The sequence below is a fragment of the Zalophus californianus genome, chromosome 1, assembly GCF_009762305.2.
Source record: "Zalophus californianus isolate mZalCal1 chromosome 1, mZalCal1.pri.v2, whole genome shotgun sequence".
Taxonomy (NCBI): Eukaryota; Metazoa; Chordata; class Mammalia; order Carnivora; family Otariidae; genus Zalophus; species Zalophus californianus.
Window position 1 is genome coordinate 38,944,804 of NC_045595.1, and position 18,495 is coordinate 38,963,298.

Consider the following 18,495-nt stretch of genomic DNA (forward strand, 5'->3'; position numbering starts at 1 on the left):
ACCTTGTGACAGCCCCTAAGTCAGAACAGCCCAACCCAGCCAAGCCACTCCCACATGTGTGACCTAGAGACATAGTGACCATTAATAAATGCTCACTGTTGTTTTAAAATTTACTTTAGTTTTAATCATGGTAAAGAACACATAATATAAAATTTACCAATTTAAACATTTTTAAGTATACAGTTCAGTAGAGTTAAGTATATCCACTTAGTTAGGCAACAAATCTTCGGGACTGTTTCATCTTGTAAAACTTAGACTTTGTACCCAGGAAACAACTCTCCACTCTCCCCTCCCCCAGCCCTGGCAACCACCATTCTACTTTCTGTCTCTACGACTTCCTCTACCCCGGGGAGAATTAGGCAGTACTTGTTTTTTTGTGTGACTTCTTTTCCTTAGCATAACATCTTCAAAATTCATCCATATTGTGAGGAACTTCATTTTTAAGGCCGTAAAAGACTCCATGGTACATGCAGACCACATTTTGTTCATCCAGTCACCCATCGATGGATGCTTAGGTGGCTCCCATCCTCTGGCTGGGCCGAATAATGCTGCTATGAACATGGGTGTGCAGACAGGTTACCGTTGATTAAAAACACAATGTCTTGGGTCACCTGTGACTCAAGTGGCAAGGATGTTGTATACCAGCCAGGCCTGTGCACCTCTGGACAAGACAATGAGGCACGGTTTTTGCTCCAGAGCTCCCTGTGGGATCATGCACAGGCCGGGCCTCTGAATCCACATCTGCCTGTTCCTTCTGCTTTATCATCTTCTCTCACTTCCCCACAGGTGTCTTTTGAGAGCACCCCCTTTTTGTGTCACTTGCACCAAACTCCCCATCTTAGGCTCTGCTTCTAGGACACTGAACAAAGACAGCAGATGCCACGTGGCCAGGGTGGTGTGAGTCCTTGTGGATGGTTGCAGGGATGCTGCTATGACCTGGAGGCACTACACACAACATAATGGTCTTTGGTTAGTTCAATACTTGGCTGGGTGGACTAGGCGAGGTTCTCCAGAGAAGCAGAACTGGCTCCCATGACTACAGAGGCTGAGACATCCCATCCGCCATCTGCACGCTGGGGACACAGGAAAGCCGGCAGTACTGTTCTAGACTGAATCCGATGGTGTTAGTTCCAGTCTGCGGACAGGAAATGACTGACGTCACAGCTCAGCAGTCAGGCAGAGAGAGAATTCTCCCCTTTTGTTCCGTTCAGGCCTCTACGGATTGGATGAGGGCCACCCACAGAGGGGAGGGCCATCTGCTTTACTCAGTTTACCACATCTCACCCAGAAACACCTCCACAGACACACCAGAGTCAGGTTTAACCAGATCTCTGGGTGCTCATGACCCAGCCAAATTGACACATAAAATTAACCAGCACAGTGGGTATCAACTCTGTTAAAACACTGAGTAGCAACTGTACAAATAGACTTAGTGAAGCTAACATAGTCTTCTCATGACCATTGTGCACTTGTGGAGTTAAAATCCCTGAACTCTGGAAGTGGTGGTAACCCAGAGCGTGTCAGGCACAATCTCCCTGACGGCAGAGCACTTCGAAGTTATGAAACATCTCCACGTGCGTTCTCTCTGTGTGTCCTGCTGTCGTGCTGGGAGAAGGATGGGGAATTGTCACTTCATTTTACAGAGGAGGAAAGTGAGGTCCAGAAAGCTTATGAAGTGAACCAATCAAATCAATGGCAGAGCCAGGGCAAGAACAGACCCGGGTGTTTCAATGCTCCTGTGGGCTCCTGCTTCGACTCAGACCCCACACCTGAGTGGACCCAGGAGCGCTTCAGAAATGTAAATCGGACACTTTTCTTAAGACCTCACCATGACTTCTAGTCATGGCACTTAGGATAAAATACAAACTCTGCCTGGTGATTGAGAAGGCCTGGCCACAGGTTAGGCGGCTCTTCCCTGGGGCTTGCCCTTGAAGTTTCGGCCACAGTGACCTTCAGGAAGGGACCTGCTCACGTCAAGCTCTTCAGGGCTTCTGGATGTCACCTCTGCCCCAAATATTCTGTGCTGGTTGAGCTGCTGCCTTTGAAAATATGTCCAGAAATTCTTTGACACTGCTTTATGCCAAAGATGAAGCCTCATTATCCCCCTTTTGAGTGTGTCCTGGTCCCAGGGAACCCCTTATGAATAGAATATGGCAGGAGTGACACGGGACGTCCAAGACCAGGCCATAGAAGATGCTGCAGGTTTCTCCTTGCTCTCTCTCTCTGGATCACTCACTTTGGGGGCGGCCAGCTGCCATGACCTGAGGACACTCAGGCATCCCTAATGAGAGGCCCTTGCAGCGAGGGACTGAGGCCTCCTGTCAAGAGACCCTTGAACAGCCACAGAAGAGAGTGGGATGGTGTGACAGCTTTGCAATGTGTCAACCTGACTCTGGTGAACAAATGAAGTCCCTTTTCTGTATATTTCCTGATAGGGATTCTTGGAGACTTGGGTGGGTTGGAAGGTGGGAAGCAGGAATTTGGTACCATATACGCTTTGTTGCTGGTCTTCTGGCTCATCTTGGTTGGCGTGAAGCAGGAGCTGGGCCGAATGTGTGTGTTCAGATCTGTCTTGAAGGGCCCGGGGCTACTGTAGTGTTCTGTCGTCATCGGGAACGAACATAGGTTTCAGCCTGTGCTTGTGGGGTCTGGCTTGGGCTCGTGGGATTTTAGCCTGCTTGTGATCTTCCAGTTTGGTGCTGCTCTTTGGATTTCAGGTTCCCGCATCAGACCTGGGGAGAGCCTTGTAACCAGCTACCACAAGTCCCTGACCTACTTCTCTCCTGCTTGTCTGATGGAGCTGTGTCTGACATGGTGCCCTGTCTCTGAAGCAGATCCATCAGCCCCAGTCAAGGCTTTGGATGATTGCAGCCCCGGCTGACATGTTGGCTAAAACCTCTTGAGAAGCTCTGAGCTGGAACCACCTACCTAAGCCATTCCCAAATTCCTGATCCAAGGAAAATGCGGGATAATAAATGTTTATTAATTTAAGCATGAAGTTTTAGGGTAATTCTTTTTTTTAAGATTTTATTTATTTTTGACAGAGAGAGAGTGTGTACAAGCAGGGCAAGCAGCAGGCAGAGGGAGAGGGAGAAGCAGGCTCCCTGCTCAGCAGGGAGCCCAATGCGGGGCTCCATCCCAGGACCTTGGGATCATGACCTGAGCCGAAGGCAGATGCTTAAAAACTAAGCCACCCAGGCACCCCTGGGGTAATTTTTTATACAGGAATAAATGAACAAATATGCTCTATCACAGATGCCCTCCTGGATCACACTCTTATGCCACTGCTTTGTTTTCTATTACAGCACTCTGTTTATGCCTTTTAGAGCATTTATTATAACCTATAAATATTTTATAGACTTAGATACTTCTTTCTTTCTTTTCTGGCTTTCCCATTAGAATGCCAACCTCATGACGACAGGCACCTTTTCTATTTTGTCCATCTGTATCCCTAGCACCTAATAACCAGGCTAACTCCACTTCCTACTAGCTATGGGGCCATGGGAAAATTGCTCTTTGTGCCTCAGTTTCCTCAGCTGACAGATGGGATGATGATAATAGCACCTACTTTAGTGGGCTGCTTTGAGTCTGAATGAATTAATACTTATAAGGTGTTTCAAACATTTCCCTGGCACCTGGTAAATATTCAGGATGTACAAGCTGCTAGTATTTTTTAATATTATGTTATAAACTCAATAAATATCTACTGGGGGACTAAATGAAGGAATGCATTGATCTCTCGGTCCCATAATCTTAAGTATCCAAGACACAAATAAAAAAGTCCCAAAGGCCTCTAGAGAGCTAAAACGGATGTCCCAAAGGCTAGTGGCAAAGCCCATCTAATTAACTAATAGGCAAGCTCTTAGGCCATTACTCAGGACCTAATTACTTAATAGTCTTAGCGGATATTTATTAGTTACCTAACATATGCAAAGCATTGTGTTAGGTGCTGGGGAAAGGGAACAAAAAGACACAGAGGTGAATTAAGCTCATTACCCTCCCTCGAAAGAGCATGCTGTTTAGAGGGCGACAGATACAAGAGCCACCAATCACACAATTACCAGAGAGTGAGCAAGGCAAGTCGGTGTGGAACAGAGCGATGCTGACTCTCAAGGTGGCCAGACTCAATTAGTCACAATTATAACATATGTAACAAGCTTAATTATCTGGTTTCCTAGTCCATAATGGATTAGAAACGGCATATTAGAAGAGCAGGGGTGGTTATTGCTAGAGGCAGGTATGTTGGCAACGGCAAAAAAGTGACAGATAACAGGGATAAAGTATATAATTTTAAAAATATTCAAAGGGGACGTTAGATAACTGAAGCACTTTAGTTTAAGGTCATTTAGTGTAGGGGCAACTGCTACATGAGACATGAGAGGCAGTATAGCACTATAGTTAAGATTGGATTCTGGAGCCCAGTGGCCTGGGTTTGAATCCCAGCACTGTCACTTACTGCCACCTGCATATGTTACTCAAGCTGCAATTCACTTTTCTCATCTATGAAATGAGGATAAGGGCAGCAGCTACTTCATAGGGTTACTGTAAGCATCAAATGAGTTAATATTTGTAAAGTACTTAAGAAGAATTCCTGGCACATAGCAATTCTGAGAGCCTGTATCAGTCAGGATTGGCTGCGTTTGCTGCAGTAACAAACAATCCCCCAAATCTCAATGACTTGAAATAATGAGGTTTATTTTTCACTCATACTCTTGTCCATCAACAACAAGCAGGTGATTTTACTCTGAATCAGGACTATCTTCACGTTGGGACCCCTGGCTCACGGAGCAGCCACCATCTATCACAATGTCACCATGGCAAAGGGAGAAGAGCACCTTCATAGATAACTCATCAACAACTAATCATTCCCCTTGGAAGGGACATACTTTCTGTGTCATAGCTCATTGGCCAGCGCTGGTCACAGGCTCCCACCCTTCTGTGTGCTCAGAATGGGGATGATTGGAATGTGTGCCTAACAGCACAAATCACTACCAGAGGGCCTCTCTGTACTAAGATATCATACTGTCGTGGTTAGGTCACAGAATTAAAAAAAAAATAAATAAATAAATTTAATGGACCCAAGAGCGAAACCCATTCATTTTGAGGAAGCGAAATCAACGTTCACAGGAATTCCCTGTTTCTCAGGACACCACTGGCATCTGGTGGCTTGAGGGAGGGAGTGGTGTGAAGCAAGACCAATTCTTCACTTGTGGGGCTGGTATGTACACAGGAGGACATCAAGCATCCCGACTCCTGCTCACTACATGTCCATATTATCTCTTCTCCAAGTCACTGTGACAATCAATAATGCTCTAATCTATTTTCTAATACTTCTTTTGGGTAGAGGGGAGTGATGCCCTTCTTTGGCTAAGAACTACTAGCAAATGTTTAATGTGACTGTGTTGTTTGCAGCCAGAGCTGGTACCCAAACCCAGCTCCCCACCTCCTCGATCAGGATGTGTCCATCATAGTTTGTTGAGAATCAGAGATCAGTAGTTAAACGGTCCCCCAGGGTATGAGTTGGACCAGTGACGGAGTGTTAATTTACTTGCCCCTTAGGAAGCCTTGGTCATTTTTTTGCCCTGGATCCCATGAGAGGCCTCTGTATCTGTTCCATAAATCCCCCATTCTGCTTAAGCTAGTCTTAGGTTTTGGTGACTTACTACCAAATAATTTCTGACTAGGACACATACCTCCTAGAAGCATTTCTTTCAAGTATGATTAAAATTTTTAAATGTGTTGTTTGCAAAGGATAAGCTCCATTTAGTTGACCAATTTACTTTTGGGGAACTCTTCCTTTTCCTACTCGGCCGATCAATGAACTACTGATGTGTGGCTATGCAAAATCGCCTACCAAAGCCAGAGGAGAGTGATGTGTGTGCTGATAAGGAACACGGTGGAAATAGCCTCAGGAGGGTTTCAAAAGGAGCAGGGCTGAGGGTCAGCTGTGGGATTAGTATCTCTGTATCCCACACCCAAATGAGCACATAAAACAAACCTGGGGTGAACATCTCCCACTGATGTGACAGGATGAGTCATTTAATGACTTTCCCTTCTGTTAATGGATAGCATTTCTTTCAAGCTCCAGAGAAAAACTGACATGATTCATAAAACAGAAAAATAAGATGATATTAAACCTAATACAAGCATTCAAGCTAAATTTATAAGACATTTTTAAAGGCAGAGATTTTGCTTAAGCATTATAATAATCTCGTTTGAGGATGAGGTCTCCTGCAAAGGTTTATTTTATCCTCATGAATGATCAGCAATTATCCAAACAGCTCTCTTCTGTCCCTGTGGTGTGTCAGCTCACTCAATTTGGATTTCACAGAAAGTAGATGGGGTCACCGCATGCTCAATCACTAATCCTTCCAACACACCGTATTATATGCATGCATGGCACACTTTGGGGAGGTAAAGGTGGCCAAAATTAAAACTTGAAAGAAGCTAATTGTGATTCTTTGTGCAAAAAAAAAAAAAAGTGTACTGTGTTCAGTAAGCACCATTTCAGGAAAAAACGCTTCAAAGTTATTTGATAATAATAACACAGACAATTGAGTGTATGTCTATGTGGAGCTGGGCATGGAAAGGAATGCTTTCAGTGACCTCTTTCAAAATATTTATTCCCATAAGATCCCAATGCATGTCCACTTGCATGGTACAGATGAACAAACCAAGGCCACAGAGATGCCCTAGATCACATGGTTGATAAGAGATGGAGCCCACGTATACTTCTGTATGCTATAAGGTTCTTTTGTGTCTGTTAAATGCAACAGGTAGGACGGTGGGGTGTGGAACTAGTCCACCTGGGTTCAGAGTCAGGCTCTGGTAGTACTAGCCAAGTGATCTAGGCTTCGTTAATTAGAACTCCTGGTGTTCAGATCTCCTTTCTGAAAGAGGCTCAACAAATATTGGTTTTAAATTCTTACCCAGAGTCCGTTCTTTCCTACAGCAATGGATTCTAAGCTAGTGCATCAGGCACCTTGCATGGACTTTGAACTCACCGGGGCAACCACTTCTGTGTGGTCTGATAAAGAAAAACTTATTCCATCACTCATTAAAGGCATCTGGGTGGCTCAGTTGGTTGGGCGACTGCCTTCGGCTCAGGTCATGATCCTCTGGTCCCGGGATCGAGTCCCGCATTGGGCTCCCTGCTCATCGGGGAGTCTGCTTCTCCCTCTGACACTCCCCCCTCTCATGTGCTCTCTCTCTCTCAAATAAATACATAAAATCTTAAAAAAAAAAAAAAGGTGCCAAGAAAGACTTTATCCAAGGGTACTGCTACAATGGGCCTTTGCAGTAGGGGAGAGATTGGGCTACACTCCAAATACATCAAGAAAAAGTGGGGATTTATATCCAAGGAGCAGGGGTAAAGGGGGCATTAGTAGATGGAAAATTACTAAGAGGGTAAGGTAATTCTCTGATAAACTGACCTAACAAGATTCTGGCTGAAGGCAGGCCACAGGGATCAGGTATCACCTGGAGTGGGGAACGGATGAGGGATTCTGGCAAAATTGATTTGGCAGGATTCTTGCTAAAATGGGGCAGTTGAGGACCTGCCCAAAGACGGAGTCTAGTCAAAAAAAAAAAAAAAATGTCCAGAGGATCAGAGCCTGGTCAAGGACAGTCTTCACCACCAACACGGCATAACTTAAATAAGCTCCTGCCTCATGCTCACAGGGCCCTCTTCTGCCCTCCTGCTGGGGGCATCACTATTGCTGCTGAGGTACCTTATGCCCCCCGCTGTACCCCCCCATGTGCAACCCCTGGAAATGTGTATTTCCGGGGGGTTAACACTCCATGGAGTAACCATTTGACCAGTGGGAGACAGGAGCTGAAGGGTAAATTCTTCCCTGTCCTTCCCCGCGAGCACACTGACCTCGGAGATGTTCACACTGTCTCTCGGACGATGGTGATTGGAGACAGAGCAATTGGTTTCTCCTCTAGCCAACTAGGTACACACCTTCTCCTATTTGCTGTCTATTGTTCCTCGCCTCATCCCCATTCTCCCCCACTCTAGCTGCCCCCGGATTGCACTGCCCCATAAAAGATTAGCATAGAATCATCTGCCTTGGGCTCTGTTTTCTAAAGAATCTGGGCTAAGACGGCTAGCATCAGGACTCCCGAAAGAGACTGGAATCCTAAGAATAATATGTTTGAAGAACTTCATGGCCAGCAGAAACCTTATGTGATGCAGGATTAAGTTAGGATTAAACTTGTACCATGCTTGAGGCTAGCTCTGTTTAGGAAGCCTTTCGCATGTAGCCCTTCTCTTTGGCTCTTAATATTTAGAAGGGAGGGAAGGTACAGTCCTTTTCTCAAACAGTCTGACGTCTAGCAGGGCAAAGACGCTCAGAGCAGCCACGGGATGATTCAGGCTCGGCCTCCATGGTAATTGTCAGTCCGCATTGATGGACAGCCTCAGATGGCCACACTGACAGTCTCCTCTGTGGTTCCTCTTTCATTCTCCTTGGCCTTTTAAACCTCTGAATAGCTGAATACCTCCTTGCTTTGTCCTAACTTGTTGCAGACCAGGACCCGGAAAGGGAAGGGGCTACGTACCATACTCCCTGTGATACTCTGATACATAAAAAATATATATTTTGGTCTTCATCCTCAGCTCCTGGCCAGAGCTCCTCAAAAGTTTGTTATTTCCGAGATGATAAAGGTGCTAGAAGCATGTTTTGTTCTCATATTTGGTCTTTAGCTCCAATTCTTGCCACAGAGCTCCTAAATCCCTTGGAATTTCAGAGGTGATAGGAGTGTCTTTTATTCCAACGAGACAACTCTTGGTGGGCTCCTAAATTGGGGGCTGGTCACCAGAAAGTCCAAGCCATGATTAGAAGCTTAGAACTTCCAGCGTCATCCCCCATCCTCTGGGGAGGGGGGAGGGGCTAGAGACTGCGTTAATAATTGGTCACGCTCACATGATGAAGCCTCCAAAAATTCCTAGAGTATGGTGTTTGGAGAGCTTCCGGGTTGGTGAACACACCCACATGCTGGAAGGCACACTCTCCCTCCATGGCAACAGAGGCTCCTGCACTCAGGACCCTTGCAGACCTCACTCTCTGTAACTTTTCATGTAGCTGCTCATCTGTATCTTTACCATATCCTTTCTTTAGAATAAATTGATAAATGGAGGTTAAGTGTTTCCCTGAGTTCCGTGAGCCATTATAGCCAATTACTGAACTTGAGGAAGGGATCATGGAACCTCCCAATTTCTAGTCCAGTTAGACAGAAATGTGAGTACCCTGGGGACCCACTACTTGCAACTGGCATCTGAAATGGGTGACAGGCTTGTCGGACTGACCCCTTAACCCATGGGGTTTGATGCTAACTGCAGGTAGATAATGTTTGAATTGAGCTAAACTGGAGAACACCATGCTGGTACTCACCCCCAATCTGATACCCAAGAATGTAGTTATTCCAGGACTCATGTAAATGATGACGTACCAACACGTGTGCACCACATAATGTCCTCTGCCAGGGTTCTCTGGAATTTCAGGGTCCCTTCAAATGAGATCGATAGTGTTGGTGCTGTGTTCATCTTATGACAGTACAAAGGAGTTCCTGGCCATGACTGCTTCCCTCACACCAGACATATGCCAAACATTTCATATCAGTGTTTCATTTTGAAGCAAAACATTGTGAGGTAGCTATTATTATCCTCAATTCACAAAGGAGGAAAATGAGGTTCAGATTGATAAGGAACTCGCCAGAATCTCATGGTTAGCTGAACCAGGATTTGGAGCCAGGACCTTCTAACTGCAAAGCCCACAGTCATGAGCATGGTGCCCCACCCACATCCTGCGGGCTGTCACGGTCCCTACATGTCTGTGGTGTCCCTGCAAGAACCTGTGACCTGCCGCATGCGGGGCTCTAAGTGCTGGGGAACAGAGCCATGCAAGAGCAGCCCTTAGTCAACGATGAATGAGAGTTGGAGGATAAATACCCAGCTTCCTCGCCCCCCTGGGTGGCTTAACTCTGAGGGATGACCTACCCCGTTCTCTGAAAGTCCCAGCAGGATTGAGACCCAGTTGTCTACAGTGATAGGATGTTCAGCAACGCACATAATTGGCCTCCTTCTCTTCCCTGTCTCATTGCCCCCTTTCCTAGTGGGATTGGCTCCCAATTAAACAACCTGTACTTAAATCCTGTCTCAGAGTCTGTTTGGGGGTGGTGTGTGTGTGTGTGTGTGTGTGTGTGTGTGTGTGCGCGCGCGCGCACGCATATATGTGTGTTTTCTTTAAGAATATTATAAATTCTTATGGAATAATGAATCACACCTCCCACTGGGGCTGTCTTATACACACACACACGTGGACATGAGAGAAAAAACCAAGAGTCTCTCCTGAGGAGAGAACTGTGTTGCACTGTGTATGAAAGTGACAGGGAGGAAAATCTTTTACCTTCTTAGGTTAGAGACTGGGGGCTTGCGATTAAACTGACCAAAAACAGATTGGCAAGAGAAAAAACAGAATTAATCCTGTATATATGGAAGTTCATAGAAAAATGTGACTCAAAGGTGTGGTTAGAATTTGGGGTTCCAGGGCACCTGCTGAAAAACAAATGACTTTTTGGAAATGATAAGTGGGCTATTAGGAGAACAGATAGGAGATATAATAGTTTTGTCACAACGTCTGTTTGGTGTGGTATGGAGACTTCTAATTTCTGGTGATGAGTCAATATTCTCTGGTAACTCCTGGGGAGGGGATTTACAACAACTGAGTTCTTTTGAGAGGCTCTGCTTTGAGACAATAAGAAATTTCAGGCACTCAAATGGTTTCTGCTCAAAAAAATTGTTATATCACAGTGGTGCACCTGGACTCCTTTGAGAGGCAGGCCGGGTCTTGATGGTACAAAGCTAAGACATCCACAGATAATCTCACTGTCCCTGCCTTTTTGCTGAAAGATCTCAGATTCTCTCTCTCTTGCCACCACCCGAGAGGGTACATACAGAACAAAATTGGGGTCTTTGGACTTTTCCTTCCCCCCTTTCAGGTTCTTCCAAGGGAATCCTATTTTTCCAGAACACAGGGTTCACTTTGCAAGAAAGTGAAGTTTTACTGCGGCCTGGGAGGGCCCATGGTCACTGAAGTCTTACCATGGAGTTTATCTTCCAGTCTTAAGCCTTTCAGTCATCTTAACAAAGGCTGAAAAGCTCTCAATCACCGAGCTACTTATCCAGGTGACAGCTCGGGTCTTAAGGCAGGAAACAGTATGTTTTGGGAATGATCTGTCATTTCTGTGTGTTCACTCCTTTCTTACACGAGCTCCAAAAACACCCTCCTGGATTCTCATCAAAACTATACTGATGGCACAGATCCATGTGACGAACTTGGGTCACACAGCCCCCTCCCTTCCCAACAGCCACCCTGCGCTGGGATTATCAGCACATAAATAAAGGCTCTACTGCTTTGGTTATCCGGGAGCCAACTCCTTCCGCAATTTTTGAGAAAAAGGATAAAGAGTCCTGTTGTGGGTTGAATGATGGCCTCCTAGAAATATGTCCACCCAGAACCCATGAGTGTGACCTTGGAACGTTTTTGAAGAAAAGGTATTTGCAGATGTAATTAGGTTGGGATCTCAAAATGAGATCCTCCTGGATTATCTGGGTGAGCCCCCAACTGAATAACAAATGATCTCATTACAGACAAAGAAGACAGAGGAGGAGAAGGTCATGTGAAAAAAAAGTAGACACGGGGGTGATGTGGCCACAGCCCAAGGAATGCCAGGATCTGCCAGGGGCCGGGAGAGGCAAGGGGACGGACTTGCCCTGAGGGTGTGCAGCCCTGCTGACACTTTGCTGTCAAACGTTATCACCAAGATTTCTAAATACATTTGTTGTTTTAAGCCACCCAGTTTGTGCCAATCGGTCATGGCAGCCACAGGACACTAATACAAGTCGCTGAACAACTTTTGGCCCTAAAAATTTGGCCCTAGAAATGCGAGCTCTAACCGTTTCATTTCATAAGGATACTTGAAGCTAAGGACTCATTTTGCCCCCGTTTCATAAGCAAGGAAATGGAGAAACAGAATTCGAGTGAGTTTCCCAAGCACACTTAGTGAACAAATGGCAGATGTTGGCTTCAAATCCAGGCCATCTGATCCTAGAATCCACTTCTTGAACGACCGTGTTCTCCAATGCAGTCTCTGCCTCTGCACGTGGAATCACAAGAAGAAACTGCCCCTCTCCACCCGTGGTCGCATTGGCTGGACTGGGCTGCTTCCCTGCTCTCCCTCTGCAAGCAGGATGTGCACCTGTGGGACCGGCCAAGCTAGCTGGACTCTCCCTCTGTGGGGAGTAAGGCAAAGCCACAGGGTGGCTGATTCATTCCTGGCAGCGGTGGCATCCCAGACAGGTGCTTCCCGTTAAAACCCACTGCGGGCCCTCCTGCTGATTATCTGTGGGCGCTGCCTTGGTTCCTGCCCATGTTCAAACACGCAGTCCCCAGTGTCCTCCAGGTTCGTTTTTCCATGGAAGGAATGAAGAGTTAATTTCTGTTGTTTAAAATTAAGAACCCGGGGCACCAGGGTGGCTCAGTCAGTTAAGTGTCTGCCTTCGGCTCAGGTCATGATCCCAGGGTCCTGGGATCGAGCCCCACATCCGGCTCTCTGCTCAGTGGGGAGCCTGCTTCTCCCTCTCCCTCTGCAGCTCCCCCTGTTTGTGCTCTCTGTCAAATAAATAAATAAAGTCTTTTAAAAAAATAAATAAAATAAAAGCAAGAACCCAACCGCTTCAGGGGAGTGGGTAGGCGGCACCCAGTGAAAGCCGGGAAAGTTACCCTGTGCCCACGTGGAGGCTGAACTCAGCCCTTTCACTAATGCTTCTGCCCCAAATAAGTCCACTTTGAAACACACTGCAGATAATGTAGATGTTTCTCATGACCTCGAGAAAAACAAGAAAGAACATTTATAGAACAAAACAAACAGAACTTCGTGAAATTCCTGGAAAAGCCTCTTTGTCCTTCCTGGGGTCTGTCTTAAGGAGATGGCTGCCTCGCCCCCTCCCCGTCACCACCTCCACCCTGCAACTCCCACCATTCTTGGCAATTCCACTCTGGCCCTCTGTTTACCTTCCCTACTCCACAAAAAAACACAGCCCTGAATTTAATCCTTAAAAACAAACAAAACCAAAAAACAAAAACAGTTCAATAAACATATGTGAACCTCCTTGGGTACTTGAATGGTGTGGGATCCAGTTTATGGGCCTCCCTATGTTCGCTCAGCCCCACAATTCTAAAGCTTCAGTCTTTAGGCAACCCAAGCTAAAACATGTCCCAGTGAAAGCAGATATTTTTTGAATGGCTGGGGATGTGCTGTACCAGAGAAGATACCATTTTCCTCTCATGATTCTAACCGTGAAGGCCCACATCCATATGCAGGGCTCCCTCCTTCAACCCCTGCAGTGGCCCCGTCACCCCTGGAGGGAAGGCAAAGCTGTCACCTGGCTTCCGTCACACCCACTGGGGGGTCCAGGACTGGCTTGCCCCACCGAGGCTCTGGCTCTTCCACTGCTTCCAGGTGCAGGAGAAGCAGCATGCTTCAGCCTGGCGTGGAATCTGACTTCCTCCACAGCCGCTTGGGTGTGGATAACACAACCGGTCAGTGCCCCGTGGGGCTGACGCCGACCAATCAGAGACTTGGGAGTGAAGGAGCCAGCTCTTAAATTCTTTGTACCTCCTTCTCCTGCTGCACTATGCCACATCACCCCTCTGCAGACATACATCCCCCATGATCCGCCTGCTCGCCCCTCTGCGGACATATACCCCCAACATGATCCACCTGCTCATCCCTCTGCAGACATACACCCCCCATGATCCATCTGCTCGCCCCTCTGTGGATATGCACCCCCCCATGATCTGCCTGCTCACCCCTCTGTGGACATACACCCCCCATGATCCACCTGCTGGGCTTCACTGTGCATCTTGGGCTGGCTCAGCAATGCAGATCTGCACTTGCTTTCCTTCCTTCTCTACTTCCTTTCTTTTCTCCCTCATTCTTGTGATCTGGGATGGCATCCTCCCACAAAGCATTGCCAAAGAAGCATTGCCTTGGGATCTATTTCTTATGGAATGTGGACTAAAATATCTCCCAAGAAAAATAGGTCCTTCATAGCCGGGTAGATTTTGCTCTGAATAAAAATAATAAATTTACCACATTATTACACCAGGGAGTGGGCCCTGATCCACATGCCTGAAACCCTGAAGAACTTCTACAAAATGCAATGAATATATGAGATGCTTCAAGGACCAGCTTGACCTGAGTACAAAGAAACAATGAACTTGGAAAGAAAGCCGAAGAGTCTGCATGAATGAGGTATAACCATGACTGCTGATGTCATCCTCACCATCCTCACCACCACCGCCAACACCACCAGCACCATGGCAATGACATGGCATGACACTTTCTCAGAATTTACCAGGTGCTAGGCACTCTTCTAACCACCATGTGTTGGGCTCATTTCATCTTAATGACATACCCAGGAGGTCAGTACTATTAATATCCCCATTTAACAGATGAAGAAACTGAGATTTGAAGCAAGTAAGCAAATGACTCAAAATCACACAAGTTGGGTGTGGCAGTGCCGGAACTTGACCCTGGGCAAGAGTCCAGACTGCTAACACTACTGCTTCTACCTCACATGCACTTTTCCCTTCATCTGAGTATCCATGCTTCAGACATGGGTTAACAAAGTCTCTGAAAGAACCCATCCTGGCTCCCAATAATTCACAAAGAGAGACTACTCCGTATAAGAACAAGAAAACAAAGAAACAGAGATTACTATTTGTGGCAGTGAAAAGAGGACCAACTTGAAACAATAAGCAAATGTTTTCTTATGAAAGACAAAAAGTTAAACATGAGGTGATTTATCATTAGTCTTTTTTTTTTAAAGTTTTTATTTTTATTTATTTGACAGAGCACAAGCAGGGGAGCGACAGGCTGAGGGAGAAGCAGACTCTCTGCTGAGCAAGGAGCCTGACATGGGGCTCGATCCCAGGACCCTGAGATCATGACAGGAGCCAAAGGCAGACGCTTAACCGACTGAGCCACCCAGGTGTCCCTATCATTAGTATTTTCAACATGACTCAAAGGAATATCATATCTCTGAAATGAGGGCAGATAGTCATGAACTAAAAACATAAATCAACATCTGAAAAAGACTGGATGGAGATGAAAGTGATGGATGTCACATTTATTTATTTGTTTGTTTTTTTGTTTATTTTATTTATTTATTTGAGACAGTGAGAGCACAAGCAGGAGGAGTAGGAGAGAGAGAAGCAGACTCCCCGCTGAGCAGGCAGCCCAACACAGGGCTCCATCCCAGGACCCTGAGATCACGACCTGAGCTGAAGTCAGACGCTTCACGGACTGAGCCACCCAGGCAACCAAAGATGGGTGTCACACTTAAAAAATGCAAGAGATTTTATACATCAAAGATATTTCAATAAAGCTGTTACACACACACACACACACACACACACACACACACACACACTCACCCTTGAAGTGATGTCTTTCCTGGGATACTACAGAAAACCAAGATCAGATAAATATGTTTGCGAACTTCTCTTTAATCATTCTGCAAAAAAGATTAAAGAGGTAAAGAGAACTAAAAATGATAAGACCATAAGATCTAACACACATATAATAGAACCTCTAGATAGAGAAAACAGATCAGACTATCTGGAAGTCAACTTGAGGGCCTGACTTACGCTCTCACCTCTGCACCATCAGTCACTTGTAGAAGAATGGACACCATCGGCACGTGCCTTGTGAAGAATTAGTCCCGAGGTTGATTCTCTTAAACTGGTCTCTATCCTGCCGAAAGGGTATCACTGAGGTCAATCCAGCAGCGGGAGTCTGTAAACCCCTTTTTGTCTGTATTCCATTGTAGATCAATATACTGATCCTCTGTGAGGTCATCAAGAGAAACGAATACCCTGTTCCCACTCTCAAAGGGGTTCCAATCTACTGAGGGAGGCAGAATACTCCTAAGAGATCTGAGAACCTGTATAAGAAAGATGGTCATCACAGACACAGAAGTTCCCCTTTGGATCTCTACCTTGCTTGTCTCCCTGCAAACTGAATGCTGAAAAGACTCATTTCCACCCCCCCATCCAGGGCTCCCTCAATGACATCAGTTGATAAATCTCTGTCGCATTGTTCCGAAGCAGCCAGCTTACTTTAAATATGGTAATTTAAAAATGATTAGTGTATGCTTTGTTTATAACTATACCTAGCCTTGGGATCAGTCAGACCTGGGCTTGAGTCCTGGCTCTGTGTGACTTTTATTAAGTGACTCAACTTCTCTGGGGGTTAGGTTTCCTTACCGGTATAACGAATATAGTGGTGTAGTGGCAGAGGGGTTCTCAAACCTTTCCTGTGCACAGGCTGTGATTTCTGACCTGGGATGGAGCCCCCAGAGTCTGCATTTCTGACCAGCTCTGGGTCCTGCAGGTGCTGCTCTTCAGCTTAAGTTTATTCAGCCCCACAAGCCAAGAATGTTTTTCACATTTTTGAAGGGTGATAAAATAAACAAAAGAAACAAAGAAGAATATGCAACAGAGCCCACATGTCGAATGCAAAGCCAGAGAGTAAACTTTTACTACTTGGTCCTTTCCCAAAGTGTGCGGGCTCCTTCTGTCGCACATGCTTTTGCCATTGCTGCCCCATCCCCTGTACTCCGGGCCCCCCTGAGTTCACTTGCAGCTATGGGCAAAGGCTTTTTCCAGCGTGACGACTTCCCGCCTCACCGCCCTGTGCTTCCCCCTTCTCTGTCTAAAGGCTCGAGCTTGCTCGAGGGCCTGAAGGCCTACCTGCAGGTGAGCAGGCTTAAGAACTCGGGGGCAACCACAACCAATAGAGGAGGGAGTCTGACAAGTGTCCCAGAGACCCTGTGGCCGGATGCCAAGGTGCGCTTCACATTGGTCCACAGAACACACCATTGCAATGTGTTCTGCTGGCCCACAGCGGGGACCTGCTCATTTATGGCATCTGTCACTGGCTTTATTCCTTTACCTCATTTTTGATTCGCTGGAGCCACCTTGCACGGGTTTGAGAGCCAAGTGCGCATCTCTTTCCAACTCTGTCTTTAGTGAGGTTATGACGGCATATTACACCATGGGGGTCACTAAGCGCGACACAGCAGGTTGTTGTTGGTGGAGAACCAGTGGATACACATTTACCACACACCACTTCTTCACTCGTCCTTCCTGGCGTCTCTGCTGGAACAAACACCTACACCCCTATCCTTACCTCAGGTCAGCTTTAGGTGGAAGCCAAATGAAGAGACGTACCTACTTACCTCATAGTCTTGGTGTAAGAGAAAAACACATCAGATCACATTTGGGAATTATTACCACAAGACTTGGTATGAGACAGTCCCTTAAAAATGTCAGTCCCTTCCCCTCTTCTCCCTTTCCTTTAGCAAAGGGGAGATTTCAGCATTTTCCAGGATACCTGCACTGCAGGCTTTCTGTATCAAAGTCAGCTCTGGCTCACTGGGCCATGTGGTCACTTTCCTGGAGGTTCTGGAATGACTTCCTTGGCACGCGTCCACACATAGACTACCCCATACAATGGGCAATAGGAGATGGGCTGAAATCTTAATCGGCGTCAGGAAGGAAGCGTATCCATTGCAACCTCATGAAACTGAACAAATGTGGGCAAGGCAAGCATGACAGCACCGTGAGTTCTGCCAGCTTTGGCGAAAGCAATGCAGACAATGCGCGTTTGTGCAGAGCTAGGGACGTACACCAGGGCTGGGAGGTTGGTGGCTCTTTCAGGTGCTGTGCACTGAGGTTGGAACTCAGAGCAGGACAGGAAGAGATGAGGCCCAGAGAGATACAAAGGAGAGGAAGAAAGAAAATGTAGGGAAGGAAGAGGGGTGGCTTGAAAGGAACTGCTGGGTACCATCCAATATCCATCTTCCCTTCCTACTTAATAACAGACCCAATTTTTAATGCAGTGCTCAGCAAAGGACCACATGACCCAACTCTCCTTGTAGTTGGGTGTAGCCCGCATTCTAGTCAATGAGCTAAAGAGTGTGAGTTGAGTGTGGGACTCTCAGGAAGGCCCCTGAAAGGATGCTGGTTCATCTGACTCATCATGCTGTTTTGTCCTCGCTTCCTTTCTCCTTACACCACCCCGGGATTTGGTTGTGACAGCGGGAGCTCCAGCAGCCATCTTGGATGATAGGTTGACCTGGAGGATGAAGTCAGTGCTGAGGATGATGGAGCACAAACCCAGAAGGAGCTGGGCTTCCTGAGGACAATGTTGCCAGCCTTTGTTACCTCAAGATCTCTCTCGGGGAGAGAGAGAGATAGACTTCTTTCTTGTGTCAGCCACTGATAACTTGCGTTTTTCTGTTACATGCAGCTAACCTAAGCCTAACTGATACAGGAGGTGAAAATGAACAAGGGGATGCCAGAGATGGGAGAGTGGAAGGGAAGAGGAAGACAAGACCTATGGAGTGCGTGTGAGTCTCAAACT